The sequence below is a fragment of the Parasteatoda tepidariorum genome, chromosome 4 (assembly GCF_043381705.1).
Source record: "Parasteatoda tepidariorum isolate YZ-2023 chromosome 4, CAS_Ptep_4.0, whole genome shotgun sequence".
Lineage (NCBI taxonomy): Eukaryota > Metazoa > Arthropoda > Arachnida > Araneae > Theridiidae > Parasteatoda > Parasteatoda tepidariorum.
The window spans coordinates 28,318,727-28,335,358 of NC_092207.1; the positions used below are offsets into that span (position 1 = coordinate 28,318,727).

At 29.1% G+C, this 16,632-nt stretch overlaps 1 protein-coding gene and 1 long non-coding RNA gene across 3 annotated transcripts in view; one reads left to right on the plus strand and one right to left on the minus strand.

Annotated features, from left to right (window-relative positions):
* Positions 1-16,632, plus strand: part of LOC107441771 (protein tiptop) — a 390,616-nt gene that overhangs the window by 275,528 nt on the left and 98,456 nt on the right. The gene's annotated exons all lie outside the window — the stretch shown is intronic.
* On the minus strand, positions 972-14,840 carry LOC122270439 (uncharacterized). The gene is made up of 2 exons (XR_006225797.2): positions 14,735-14,840; positions 972-3,275 (listed from the first exon to the last, which is right to left on the minus strand). It is a non-coding gene; the product is annotated as an uncharacterized lncRNA (long non-coding RNA).

Consider the following 16,632-nt stretch of genomic DNA (forward strand, 5'->3'; position numbering starts at 1 on the left):
AAAAGCCATAAGAATCGTGTTTATCGTATGCACGTCCGCAATCAAGCCATCTGCTTTCTATTTTAAAAAATTGAGAGTTCTTTATTAAAAGAGGTTTTGCTGAGTGGATTTCAGTGGTTTATGCTAGCGTCAAAAATTAGTTGGGCAGTTTTTAGCCCACTGCCTTTGAAAAGCTAAGTCCGTTACATACCTGCCAACTTTCACTCTTTCCGAGAATGGATTTTCAGAGTGGTTGTAAAACAATAAACGAAAAACAATTTGACTGAAAAATATATTTATATTTTGATCCCGTTGAAATTCGCTTGCGCAAGGATTATTATGCTTTTATATATTTATTGTAATTATTTATATGTAGTGGTGGTCAAACTCATTTATAATTATCATTATAATTCAAAAAGTTAATTGGAATAACCTGAGTATTGCTACCACTTTAAATATGAAAATAAAATCTTCCGGAAAATCCGGAAGAGTTGGCAGGTATGCCGTTACTAGTAAACTGCAAAGCACATTATGCCAAGTTAATTTTTAAAACGAGATTAATTGAAAGTTGCTTTCTACAAATTTAACGAATCTTAGAAAAAGAAGTACCGAAAAAAAAAACTCTGGTAAAGAGCGAACCTGAAAAAAGCACAGGATAAAGTGCACCTCATTACCTATTATACAATTGCAGCTTTTGTTTCGATACGGGTCGATGAACTCGAATTTAATGTAATTAAATAATTATTAGATTATAATTAGATATTTTAAAAAGAAAATTTTTAGAATACAAAGTTTAATTTGCTGTCGGCAGAACGGAACTTTTAATACTTATTCATTTTAACGGAACTTTTTAACTGTAAATACAACCATATGATGTATAACAGTATTGTTATAAATACTTTATCAGTAGTTTCTCAGGGGGTAAATCTATTAATGAGTTAAAAAATATTAACAAAAATGATAGAGTATTTCAATTGAATACAATTTTGAAATATCGAATCGTTGAAAAAGCATTGTTTATTTTTGTTATATATCACAATACAATAAGTGTAATTAGTGAAATTTAGAACATATTTAGAACTGCTGAAGAATCCAAACCAATTTGTTAAATAAAATGAAGTGGCAGAAGTTTCTTCCCTTCTTTAAATTAATCCCTCTGCATGAATTAATTTTTAAATAAATATCAAATTAAGTTCGAATAGCTATTTAAATACATTAAATAATTTCGGGCACAACGGCCCGAGTAGAATCGATGGTTACATTTTTATAATTAATGAGGTGCTTTTTTTTCTCCTGTCAGCCGATTTTGACAGCATTTTCCTAAGATCACGGTGAATCAGAGTTGCTTTCGATCTCTCCAGTTGGTTTAATCATCATCTTAATTTGACATCAACTTCTGGCTATAGATTAAAAAGAATGCAATTTACTACCGTTTTCCAAGAAGAAATAAATCGCTCCACATTCCCAGCAACCGTATCAAAATACAAAACGGCTGAGAAGCGGTGAATGAAATATAATGATGATAAAACAGAAGCAGAAAGAGGAAAGAAAAGTACATCAGCGCTGGTGCTAGTGTTACAAATAGATATTCGGAATGCTTTATGATACAAATATGGCCACTCCATCCAGTTTCAGGCTGCGCGTGCAGCGGGCATGATAAGGCGGACAGAGAAAACCCGGGTTTTTTTGGGGTAACTTGTGGTTGCTCACACTAACTCTCCGGGTAAAGGATGTGTTATCTGCTTTTTACCGGGCAGAGAAAAAAAATCTTTTTTTTTTCTGTTGCCATCTCCAGGATAAATAAAATAATATCCACGGTAAAAACCACTGAAACAGGCATAAAGAAATACCCTTGCCGCATGCTTTATAAATTTTTATTATGTACAGTAAATTTTAGTTCCCGTTTTTTTTCCCTGGATATTGCTGCTGACCATATGTCCAATAAATCAGAGTGGTCGAAATGTCACGTGGTGGCGATGAAAAAGCGCATTTCGAAAGTGTGTGGTTCTCTCTACTTTGGCGATTTATTTGCGTTGAGTTTGGCGTGTATGTACGAAGGCGTTTAAATAAATGTGCGAATGAGTTAGTGGAACTTTTTGGTGATGGAGCGTAAAAATATACTTGGAATGTGGTTCGATACCCAGGTGTAGTGGCTTTGGTGTATAGGGATTTTAGAGTTGGAGAGTTTGAATTGTTGCTGTTTTCGAAGCTATTTTCTTTTATTTTAATCTTTGACATGTGGTTAAAAGGATGTGTTACCACAAGATAATATTGGCGAAGAGTAGAATAAAATTTTAAATTGTGTATGAACTTTTTCTTCAAAGCCAAGGGGGAAAAAGAGCTACAGTTTGAGTGAAGTCTTGTTGAGTGCACAAGAAGCACTGCTTTAATTTTAAACTTAGATACAATCTTCTTCAATAAAATTGTCTAAATTTTAAATCTAACAAACAATTTGTAAATAAATTTAAATAAAAAAATAAATAAATGAATTTAAAATATTTAAATAAATGTAATTAGTAATAAATTAATTTAAAATATTAGTAATAAATTGTAAAAGTTATTAACATATTTTATCTTTGTCGTCTTGAGATTTATTTTAAAAGATTAATAAATCTTAGGATAGTTTTGACTTCTTTTGTAGAGAGATCACTATTTTTCTCTGTCTCAAAATATAGCGAACGGGTCAAATAAATGTTAAAAGAAGAAGAAAAAAAAACTAGGAAGATTATGTTATATATTTATTTTTTTTCGAGTACTTTTTTTTTTCGTCCTGTTTTTACGGAGAATATTTTTTCTGATACTATTTTTTCCGGGCTTCTTTTATTATTATTTTTATTTTCGGTGCTTTTTCCTGGAATTGGTTACCATTTAATTTTTCATAATTTTTATTCGATTTCATAATTTTTATTTTCGTTCGATTTAGTCTTTGCCTAGTTATCAATAACTCAATTGACCCTTTTTATTTGTAATTAATGATGTTTTCATATCCATTGTTTATAGTGTCAATTAATTAACTAAAAGAAGCAACTGTCTTTGAGGATATGAAAAATCACGTGATTAAACAGTCTTTCGTCAGACGAGGAAACTCGTTCCATCTTTCTTCCAAAATGACGAATTGATTAGAACTCTTTGTTCACTGATCCAACCTTCCTGAGCTTACAGGCAATTTTTACAGGCAGCCGACAATCCTCTGCATTCTGTCATAGGGGCGTGCTGCCATTCCGCTCTAAACAATGGACAGATTCATCATTGCCAGTCTTTCGATAATTGTTACAGATCTTTGCCAGAAGTCTGAACTAGAAAGGAAGAAAAAAAAAATTTTTATTATTATTTCTTACGCAACTTTTCTGATATATTGTCCTGCGCAGTTGAGTTGACAGACGTCTGTTGTACTCCCGATTGTTTTCTGGAAGAAGATTCCCTGGACAAACTCTGTCAGCGAAGAAATTGTTGCGAATTGTATCCATCTACCCGTGTTAGACTGTATCTAGACCCCGTAGAATCGCGCGTGTTGTGATTGCCAATTTTCTTTTTAGGGTTAGCAATAAAGAGTGGATGATCTTTGATTGATATAGTATGAAGATTGGGGAGACCTTGTTAAGAAAATTCGTCTGTCAGATTGTTTATTTGCATTTAGAGGAAGTGATTTAACCGTCTTTGGGAGATAAAAGATAAAATCGAAACTTCTGATCTATGAGCATTCGAACAATAGAATTCAATCTATTAATTCTGATCGTATCTTTATGAGCCAGTTCTTTTATTTTTATATGGTAATGTAACCCATATTTACCTATTAACTTTTCAATCTTGTTAGGGATTATTTAATCAGGCAGGATGTGATTTAATCGTATGTCATTCAAGTTTTTATTCTCTGAAAAAGAAAAAGCTCTGCAAATGTGAGGATAATTGAAAGCTCTGATTGACTTAGACTGATAAAATGGCATATTCCGCTATCGAAAATGAACAAAATTCATGTAACTGAGTTTCACATAAGATTTTCTTGTATTTTTTCTGAAATTTTTGAAACATGGCTCTTTAGTGGCTATTCGGCATTTCCCCCCCCCCCTCTCATTTATAGCTTTTTGAAGAAGAACATCTTGAACTTCCAAAAATTTAGTATTTGAATTGATGAAATATTTTTGAATACTTCTACGAAAATCTTCTTCAAAATCTGACAAATCTTCAAATCTGACAATAAACTTGTGCATATGATATTATAAGTTACGAAATGAGACACAAAACCATACTTTCACTGAATAAACATACCTTCTTTCGACGGACTTGTATTCCTTACCCTCAAAACATAAGAAGTAGCCACCATCTAGGAAATATGGTCCCAATAATTTGGGTCAGGAGAGCTGCTCCAAAGTTTGGTCCCTTTAACGTTAATTTTATTTTATTTTTTTTTGTTTGCCCTATCTCGAGTACTTTTTAATCGAATGGTAAAATTTTTACTCACAATTATAAAACTTTCTTATCCAAGGGAAATGTCACGTAAAGAATAATTTTAATAATTATTTATCATTTAATTTAACTATCAGAAGCATTTTAGATTGCAAGGCATATAAATTTTTTACATAATTTTAAAGAATGTAATTTTATTAGGCAAAATTCAATGTTTGAATTAAATCGGCCGAATAGTTCCTAAGAAATTGAGTACCTGAGATTAAAATTTAATTTCTCAGGAACTATTCAGCTGATTTCGTACAAATTTTGTATTTTGCCTCATGAATTTACACTTTTTAAAAATTATGTAAAAAATTTTATGCTTTGAAATTTAAATTTTTTTGTGACTATTATTGAGTTAAATAATAAAAAATAATAAACAGTAATAAATAATTATTTTTGAATGAAATTATCTCTGAACAAGCGAGTTTTATAATTATTTTTAATATTGTTTTAAGTCGTTTAAAAAGTTCTGTGATATAATGAAAAAAGTAAAATTAACATTAAAGGGTCCAAACTTAGGGCCGCTCTTCCGACCAAACTTTTGAAACCATATTTCCCAGATTGCGATTACCCCCAATATTTTGGGAGTTAAAAAAAAAAAATCCAAAAATGTTGAAATCCATTCCGTTGTCCAAATTTAATCCAACACGTGGTGTAAGAGAAAGTTATGTTTCATTGAAATTACAGAACGCAGAAGTCCAATAACAATAATTTACTCCGGTTGCTTCTTCAATATCTTTATGAAAATAAATTCAAAATTACTTGATGCGACATATCAGCAACGTTCTTGTTTCTAAATAAAATGTGTCACAGCTTCTCCTTGCATACGTAAATTATTTAATTCACTGCTCTGAAAAATGATGGAACTAAATCTATTTTTATTTACTCACTGTTCCAACTTGAAAAGACCATAATGTTGAATTAAAAACAAATACCTCATGAAATAAATTGGTTCTATCTGACATATGCAATAATTATATTACTTATATAACTAAGATAAATGGTATAAACATTTATAAGTATATAAATTAATCTCAGATTTCACATAATCGGTATTAAAAATAGAAACATCTAAATGTTCAATGAAAAGGAGATAAAAATGATTCCCAATGAACAATACAAAAGTAATAAAAGTACCTGATTGATGGTAAACACTTGCAATAATGAAATATGAGTACTGGAAAGTATTATTTTTGTCATAAATCTTTAAACAACAAAGTGCAACAATTTAAAGGTTCTAATTTTAGAATCCGTCACTCAGTTGCTTGCTTTTTGTTCTTTTTTTTTATTATCGAAGTCCGAATTAAATGGTGACTAATGTGATGGACCCGGGGCAACAAAAAAATAAATAAATAATGTTTCGGACTAGTGGTTTTTTAGATTTAGCGGTTGAGTGGTTTTTGTTTCTTAAAATGAGCAATTGGTTTCATTGCTAGTGCAATTTCCCTATTAGCTTCTTTTTTTTTCCATCTGATTTCAATTATTCTTTGAGAAAAATAATATACTAAGTAATTTTGTGCATTTATTTAATCTTATATATTCATTGGGATGTCTCTGTAAAGTTCAGTTAAAAGGTTCGCTATAGAGAAAATTTGAGTGTACAGTGTTAAGAGATTTTTGCAGTTATTTAAGTAAATAATAATTTTTTCTTATCTGTATGATAAGTTCAAATGTATACAATTATACCATATAATTGAAAATGAAGTTATACCATATAATTAAAAATTATACCATATAATTAAAGAATCAATAATTAATCTCTCTATGACGAAATCGATTGATTCCATTTAAAGAAATCGTTATAGAGAAAATTTCAATGTACGGTGCTAGAGATTTTTGCAATTATATAAGTAAATGTTACAAATTTTTTAATCGGTATGTTAAGTTTAAATGTTAAACAATTATACCATATAATAAAAAATGAAGTTATACCATATAATTAAAAATTATACCTTATAATTAAAGAATCAATAATTAATCTCTCTATGACGAAATCGATTGATTCCATTTAAAGAAATCGTTATGAAGAAAATTTTAATGTACGGTGTTAGAGATTTTTGATTTTTGCAATTATATAAGTAAATGTTACAAATTTTTTAATCGGTATGATAAGTTTAAATGTATATAGTTATACTATATAATTAAAAAATTAAGTTAATACATATTATAAATGTTATTGAAAGAATTTGATTCAGCGAATAATCAATAAGGAATTGTTTCGATTTTTCTTTCTTTTCAAAATGGTACAAGAGTTCCATATTGTTTTGTAAATACAATAACGCATTGTTTCTCTTTTACAATTTACCTCTGAACAATAAATACTATTGCACATTGTTACTGAAAAATTTCATCCAAACGTTTATTACATTTTTTATGACATTTTATTACTTTTTAATAATATTTATTTTATATGAAACTAATGCCTTAAATTTCAAAAAAATTTATCTTCTCCTAGTAGTATGAAAAGTTACAAATCTATTATTACGTATTTATAATATATATTATAATTCAATTATAATTATAAATAATATATATTATAATTATAAATGATAAGAATTATAAATATTATATTTTTTAATTAATTTTTTTAAATTAGAAATTAAAACTAATCATTTTTTTAAACAATTTTCTTCTTTTTTAAATAAGAATTGTAATAATTAAAGAACATATTATTGTTTTGTAAATAGAAAAATACATTGTTTTCCCTCTTGAATTGGCGTCAAAGTAATGCCTTCAAACATAGTTATTATTTTTGATGTTTAGTAAAATAATGTTTTAAACAATACAAAATAAATGCATTCGTTTTGCTGTGATAAATTGCGTGCCCAATGTTTAATTTCTTTCAATATTTTGTCAGTTTTTTTGCATTATTTATTTGTATTAAAAGTACATTTCAAATTAGTGTTTAATTTTTTAAAGAAATCCATCCATTCCTTGTAATACAGAGAATTTTAGATATTTATTAGATATTATGTTTTTTTTTTTTTTCCAAATTAGTATGTTAAATAAAAAAGAAAGATAATCAATTTGTACTATAAATAATTTATACTTCCATGTAGTACGAAGTGTTTAGATGTTTAGTTATCTTATTTTTATTTACTAATTAATGTTTTAAATTTAAAAAAAGATGAAAATTAATCAATTTTTTCTATAAATAGTTTATATTTCCTCGCAACCTTCCGAGAGTTTCCATTGTTTATTATACAATATTTTATTTTTATTAAATTAATACTTTAAAAAAGGAATTTAATCAGTCTGCTCTATAAGTAGTTTATAGTTCCTTGCAGTATGAAGTTTTTTAAATGTTTATTATAGATTACTGTATTTTATTAAATTAATACTTTATATTAAAAACAAAAAATTAATCAGTTTATTTGAATTAGTTTATAGTTCCTTGCAGAACGAAGTGTTTTAGATGTTTATTATATATTATTGTATTTTATTAAATTAAGACTTTATATTAAAAACAAAAAAATTAATCAGTACATAATAGAAGTAGTTTATAGTTATTTGCAGTTAGTTCGAAGAGTTTTATATATTTATTATATATTATCGTATTTTTATTAAATTAATACTTTAAATGAGAAAAAAAATAGAATTAATCAGTTTGTACCAGAAGTAATTTATAGTTCCTTACAGTACGAAGAGTTTTAGATGTTTATTACATATGGTCGTATTTTTATGAAATTAATACTTTAAATTAAAAAAAGAAAGTAAATTAATCAGTTTATAAAACTTTCTTTCTTTTAAAATAGCCTACATAATTTTTGCGAATAGCGAAACACATTGTTTCCCTCCTTCAATCTGCGTCAAAAGAATATTGTGACATATTTGTGTGGCAGACCTAAAAAAACCGATGACTATTTTTTACTTTGACACCTGCCCTGGTTTCTCAAGTACACGGAGAAAGAAAGGGAGGAATTAAAATACTTCTACCTATATGTCGTCAACGTCTCCCGAAAGTGATTGTGACAGTTGATGCATCGCGTGTCACATGTTCTGCATAGCGCTTCATAATCTGTCATTGTCTCTCTTCTGCGAAACTTTGGCGGCACGAAACGAGACAAAAATATATATTGCAATTAAATTATACAAGGAAAAACTACACGCCAAAAAAAGAACAAAATAGAGCCAAAATGTGTCATTTTCTCTCAAGAACAGTTGATGCATTGTCGAATCTACTCACCCTTTGTTAAGCCTTGTTCTATGTGATGTGTTTATATTCTATGCCAACAAGATAGGCTTTGTAATGGCTATTCTCTCTTACGAAAATCAATCATAAATTATTATTCTGATGTCCTTAAATGTATTCAGTTTAATCATTTAAAGTATTTGTGTGACTTTGTTGATATTGGAGGTAATCTGAACATTTTTTTAAAGGGATCATACATTCAAATTATTATTGTTATTTTTAATTATTATTGTATTCAAATAAAATTCAAAAAAAAATATTCAACAGAAAAAACAAGTTAAAATAACAGAAAACAACATCTATATGTTTATTTTTCTTACGTGGACCCCAAAACGCGGGTATTTCACTATCTAATATGGCAACGCTATCGATGGCTATAGCGTATTGATGGCTATAGGTTATTAGCCTGCCTTAAGTAATAATTTAAGGAGTGTTAAGTAATTATAAATATTATAGTTACACGTTAAGTATTTGGATAGATTTATTTTGTTGGTTGTCTTAAGGGCGTGTTTTTGTGGGTTCGATCCCTGTCGGTCGAAGACTTTCCCCGTGTTGTAAATTGTGACTGATGCACGTTAAATCTGTCGAGTTAAAAAGTCCACCATGTTTCCATAACAAATCTTACCTCTGGGGGTACTGATCCTTGTCTTCTGGATTGGTTCAAAATTGCAAGGCTACGGAGTTTAATATTAGTAGTCAACCCAAAATTGGGTCGGCTGTTCAACGACGATTATAAAATAAAAATATAAAAATAAAATAACTTAAGTTGGGTTAAATAGTTAGTCATACACGTTAAGTATTTATTTAGAATAATTTTGTATTTTTTTATGGAAATAAAAATTTAGTAACGAAGTAATTATTTAGATTTATTTTTGATCTTTTCTAAAATGGATGTAGAAATATTACACATAAACGTTGTTATGATGCTACTTACTGTCATATCATTTATTAGTGACCGAGTTTGTCTTTTTCAAGCAATATCATATATTAAGCGATACTCAATTTAGGGCTCGAGCGGTGCGTGAGGAAGTAGTACAGAACGTAACGGAGCATTGGTATGAGTTTTCTATCTTATCTTATGACAGAGATGGAAATAATTTTAATATTTCTGTTGTCTATACTATGCTGAAATGTCCTGAACTCATACTTATAGGGGTTTATGTGATTTACAGGGTGCATAGCCAAATCTTCCCCCCAAAAATAAGCACCTTTTAAGTACTTTTTAAGCACTCAAAAAATATTTTTAAGCACTATATACATTAGCAAATTGCAAAATAATTTTCCAAGACTTTACATGATCATGAGAAAATAACTAGTTTCTGACAAAGAACTCTTTTTCTTGATTATATTAGCCGTTATAAAATGATCGAGAGATTTTTCGGTTCGATATCAGTAGGGTGGAAAATGAAGTCTGAAATTGAGAATATTTTGCAAAATGCAGCTGAGTTGCACATGAGAAGGCAATTAACTCGCCGAACCTAGCTCAGTAGACGCACATACGAACTCGCAAGTATTTCATGAAACATATAAAATGATTAGCGCTTTCATAAGCTATGGACCGACGGTACGCCGAAATGATTTGTGAAAACGTTGAATAGAACAATGTGAAAAGCACACTTTTATATTACACGTTTTGAAAATCGACATGGTAGCGGAAAAAAAATCTCATGTTTAAAAAGGCAAAAATAAGCATTTTTTAAAAACACCTAATGATAAACACCTTTAAGGGCTTTTAAATAACGAAAATCGAAAATAAGCACCTTTAAGCACTTTTTAAAAACGATACGCACTATGATTTAATGGCTGCCGGACTGATTTTAAATTAATACTAAAATTCGATGCATACTCTGGAAAATAGTTAAAAGTGAAATCAAAGTACTTCCGACCGGACAAAGCCATGAGTATAACTAGTTTTATTATTATTGTTATTTGAGACTTGTCAGTACTCAAACTTTATTTTTTTAAATATTAAAGAAAAACATTATATTTATAAAATAAAGTCTTAATTTTTTTTTCTAATGATGACTCAAAGACGAAAATATCGTAAACGGTATCGTAAAGATATCGTAGACGGTATCGTAAAGATTGCTTTCCTTAAAATTTTGTATGAAAAAAGGAAAATAGCAAACATAGAGTTCGTTTTTTCGTTACGGTACTCCGTTATTACATTGGTGACCCCCCCCCCCNCCCCCCCCCCAATACTGACTGTAAGTTCGTAAACAGTCTTATTTTAAAAAGGCAGAAGTTCATAATTATGTGAAAAATATAATTATGAATTTTTTTTATTACAAAGTGAATTATGTTGATTTTTTTAATGCAAATAAATTTTGTAATGTAAAATATTGTAAGTTTTTTTTTTTTTTTTTTTTTTTTTTTTTTTTTTTTTTTTTTTTTNTGCACATGAGAAGGCAATTAACTCGCCGAACCTAGCTCAGTAGACGCACATACGAACTCGCAAGTATTTCATGAAACATATAAAATGATTAGCGCTTTCATAAGCTATGGACCGACGGTACGCCGAAATGATTTGTGAAAACGTTGAATAGAACAATGTGAAAAGCACACTTTTATATTACACGTTTTGAAAATCGACATGGTAGCGGGAAAAAAATCTCATGTTTAAAAAGGGAAAAATAAGCACTTTTTAAAAACACCCAATGAAAAAAGCACCTTTAAGGGCTTTTAAATAACTAAAATCGAAAATAAGCACCTTTAAGCACTTTTTAAAAACGCTACGCACCATGATTTAATGGCTGCCGGACTGATTTTAAATTAATACTAAAATTCAATGCATACTCTGGAAAATAGTTAAAAATGAAATCAAAGTACTTCCGAGCGGACAAAGCCACGAGTAATAGCTAGTTTTATTATTATTGTTATTTGAGACTTGTTAGTACTTAAACTTTATTTTTTTTAAATATTAAAAAAAAGCATATAATTATAAAATAAAGTCTTAATTTTTTTTTTCTAATGACGACTCAAAGACGAAAATATCGTAAACGGTATCGTAAAGATATTGTAAAGATTGCTTTCCTTAAAATTTTGTATAGAAAAAGGAAAATAGCAAACATAGAGTTCGCCTTTTCGCTACGGCAATCCGTTGTTGACATTGGTGCCCCCCCCCCCCAACAGATGTGCAATACTGACTGTAAGTTCGTAAACAGGCTTTTAATTTTTTGAACAATGCTCGTTTTAAAAAGGCAGAAGTTCATAATTGTGTGAAAAATATAATTATAATTGTTTTTATTACAAAGTGAATTATGTTGAATTTTTTAATGCAAATAAATTTTTTAATGTAAAATATTGTTAGTTTTTTTTTTTTTTTCTTCATACAATGGAGTATTTTGACTTCCTTTTAATATTAAGTGGAGTGTTTTGAATTTTTTTTTATGTAAAGTGAAATCGTGAGTTTTTTTATTCAAAGTAGTGAATTTTGAATTTTTTTTTTTGGGAACATTTGAATTTTTAATATACGAAATTGTATGGTTTTAAGTTTTCTTTAAAACCAGTGGGAAAAGAATTTTAAGTTAAATATGGGGGAAAAGAAATCCGATTTCTTTTTTTTTTTAAATTCCCACCCTCTTTTTTTTAAGAAAGCGATATTTTCTATTCTCCATTCTCTAATGACGATTTTATTTCGACGTTTATATAATTAAAAAAAAATCTTGATGTTCAACTTCATACCTCAGAAGTTCTATTGAAATTGCCAACTTCAACGCTTGATTTGAAACTCTTCAATTGATTCAGTTAATTAATTTGAAAGATATTCGAGACCATTACTGATAAGGAGAGATTGGGGAAAAAAAAGGCTAATGATTAGGGACAAAAGTGATAAAGATTAGGGAATTTCTTGACAATGGTGAAAATGCCATTGCCAATGATACCGACATCTAGTTCTTGACTGTCATACGAATCGTCCCATCCAAAAGCGAAGGGGGATAAAACGATGACAGGCTGACCCAGTTTTCACTCAAACAATGGCGGCTCTTTTTGACAGATCAGCACGTTAGAGTGACATTGAGGATATTTGAGTTGAGAGAAGTGGCAACAGCTCGAACAAAGGACGATTTCCTAGAAGTGTTCAAATGATGGTGGAAACGCCCACACGGGACTGAAATAGAATGTATTTCATTATTCTTTTTTACCCAATTCTTCGCTTTTAAATGCTGGAAGGTACCTGAGGCGTAATCACACTTCTACATCGAGTTTATTTGATTGCTATCGATTTCATTAAGTTGACAATTGTTCTTTTTTTAAATTTATATCTGATCAATTTATTCAAATTAGGCATGTAAGTTAACTTATTATTTTTTAGCTTAATTAGACTAGTTAAATTAAGTACAGTCTTACACAGAAAATAGTCCATAAATATAGGGAGTTGTAAAGTAATAATACATAATCTGTACTTTGAGCTATAATTTTTGTAAGATTAAACCCCAGTATCGATTAGTTTAAGTTATATTCGAATTATATACATTCTGTGACAAGGATGAGTTCGAATTCGGAGTACTTACTTCGCTGAGAACTTAAATCGAAATTTTATTTTAGATAAATTTTATTTATTACCTTAATTTAATTTTGAATATCAGTGAAAAAGAGTATGTACATAAAATCATAATACTAAATGAATTATTATTTTAAGGATAAAACTTTAATTGCTAAATGTTTAATTACAATATCGTTTAAGATCATCTTGTAAGATTCTTTTATTTACTTTCTTCCTGTTTGTTGAATACACTCCCCATCTCCTATCTTTAAACTTACACATTTTTTTTTTCTCCATTCTCTGCCTTAATTAACCGACTTAACTCTTTTTCATCTCTACTCAATTATTTTTCCAACAACTCTTTCCATTTCTAATCAATCCTCTTCGAAATTCCGGGAATCCTTTTTTTTTTCCTTGTTTTTTGCTGTCTTATTAAAAACTTACTCACTTAAAAGTTAAAACCCAATCATATTAGGTTAACAGTCAAGATCCACTCAAAGTTAAAATATCAAAGGTTATCCTAAATCCCTTAATTAATATTTTTTTCACAGTTTGATTGGAAATATAAATATCGTCAGATATTATATTTCATAATTTTCATATAATATTCGAAGAACAAGGTAGGACCGGAAATGCATTTAATCTCAAATCTTTACTTTAAGTTAAGAGAAAGGCAAATAAGCAAACAGTAAAATCGAAATAAATATTAAATTAAATAAGTCGATAAAGATATCGTTAAAATTAAAGATAATACCGCTTAGTTAATCGTAACAGTACGTGAGGTCCGAAATATCTAATGTTTTCTTCTCTGCTGAGCTTCAGAAACCAGCTCCATGTTTGAATCCAGCTAAAGGCACCAACATCTTTTCCTTTCCTGCCCAATGCTAATCATATAGTGTTCAAACGATATATTTGAAGTTAAAAATATGGACCAAATTTTTTTTTTCTTCGGGAAAATTGCCAGTTATCTAGCTTTATCTAATCGAAGATTATGAAACATATCCAAAATTATTGATGTCTAATCTTATTTAATGCACTACTCTATTACGCAACGCTGGCATAAATAATCCGTAACTTAATTTTTCAAAACCTTATCATTGTATCTTATTAAAAACATACATTTTAAGCTATTGCGAAATTATGATAAATTGCGTATTTTACTATCTGGTTTTAATTTGTGATTTTTTTTTTTCGTTTTAAGTACATTAGCTTTAAATTTTCATTCTATAATCTACGATTTTTATTTTCTCAAAGTTTAATTATAAAGTTAATTTATTTATAAAGTCTCTATCGAAAGTAATGCATTTTTTATTATTTAAGTTTTGGAACCAAAAAATATTTTCGATTTTATGTAATAATCCTAATAAATGCTAGAAACGAATTATAAAAATAAAATAAAGATTAAAATTCTTTTTAACTAGATTTAAATAAACCTATTTATTAAAAAATAAATTTGAATGATGCCTCTTGGAACTGGAAATTTTTTTTTTTACCCTCACGTTTTACGAATTCCCTTTTTTAAATATTCCGAATTCCCTATAAATATTTCGTCACAGTTTTGGCGCCATTCGATAACTTTCGTGACAAATTTTTACCCGATGAATCAGAAGGAATGAAAATATATTTACTTTGTTACATATTTTCACAGTCCCCGACGCGAAACATCCTCTTTAACTTTTCCGCACGCAACGAACAAGGAAAGAAAAAGAGTTGTTAAAAAAGAACAACAAAATAAACCAAATGTTTACCTACAATATTCCCTTGTTGCCACCTGTTACGCGCTCTCCTTACGTCACTAAGGCGGATATCCGGCAGCGTGCGCCACCTTTTGTATCCTTCCGCGCTTTTGTTGATGTGAGGAGGTCGCTGCTCGCGGAGGCCGGTCTTATGATTTATTAGTTGCCCGTCCACAGGAGTGGTTGCCGGGTATCTAGTCGCTCCTCCTGTGGCTGTAGCTCCGACGACGCCTGCCTCTCGAATCAAACAAGGCTGTTTTCGAAACGGGAGGTTGTCCCTAAATACAGAATGTTTTTATTCTTCATTCGAATTGAATATATTATGACCAGGAAAATTCTGTCAATCATTCGAATTGTTTTGTTTATTTATTTTTTTTAGCTGTGACTAGTTTAACCAATCGTATCTCAAGTAGGAAATAATTTTTTAAGGCCATTTTAATAAATATGTTTTTTGTTGCCATTATTAAATTATATCTAGTATAGCGTTGCATTAAACTCGTGTTTACTTTGTTCTAAGAGTTATTACTTCAATTTCGTTAGGTGTTATATAATTTTAATTTAAGTCCGTTCTAAATATTTTCTATCGTTTGATTTTATTTACCTTACCATATAGTGAATGTTTTTAGCTGTACGGATGTATATAGTTTAAAAAATAATAATAATAAATCTTGGTAAATGAAAATTTTCATCGTAAAAAAGTTGCATTTTTAAAAATTTGCTTTCGTCTAAATCTTATGAATATAATTTTTTCCTCATTGTTGTAAGACGTACAAGTTTAAAAAGCGCATGTATATAAGAGGGGACCGCTGCATAAACGTTGCGACAAAGTTCGTTAGAGTACATGAGGAATGAAATTGCATAAGAACCCATGAAATGTCGCCATCCTTGCGCCGCTGTTTCTTCTCGTGCTTCTGGACAAATCATAATAAGGAAGCGTCCCTAGCCGGGTATGATGACATTTCCCGGTTTGGGTTCCTATGCAATTTTTACCCTGATGATGTGCCTTAACTCCCCAAAAAGTTTGTCTCAACATTCGCGACTCCCTATCGTGTATTAAGTTTTTAAACTTGTACATTTTGAATAAAAATGCTAATATTAAAAGAAAAAATATATAAAATCCTCATATCCGGATGAAACTAGATCAAGAATATGTATAAATGGAACAATAAATGTATTCCCCTTTGTTATCGATTTAAACTATGATAGGAAGATAAAAGTCTACTTATTCTATGTTAATAAGATTAATGTCTACTTATACTACGGCAGGAAGATAAATGTTTGCTTATACTATAATCGCTTATACGTTTGCTTATACTATAATAAGAAGACGAATATTTCTACTATCATATGATGTTAGGTGTCTACTTATATTTTGATAGAAAGATAAATTACTTTACTAAATTTTACAACTTGATAGAGGTGCGAATTTCTAATTATACTACATGATAAAAGAAGAATATTTACATTTATTATGGGAGGTGAATATCTACTTAGATTATGTGATAGAGTGGCAAGTATTTCCTTATACTATAATAGGAAGTCAAATGTATACTTATACTATAATAGTAAGTCAAATATATACTTATACTATAACAGAAAGTCAAATATGTACTTATACTATTATAGAAAGCCAAATATATGCTTATACTATAATAGCTGCTTATATATACAAATATATGCTTATATTATAAAGAAAGTCAAATATATGCTTATACTATAATAGAAAATCAAATATATGCTTATACTATAATATAAAGTCAAATATATATTTATGCTATTATATGAGAAGC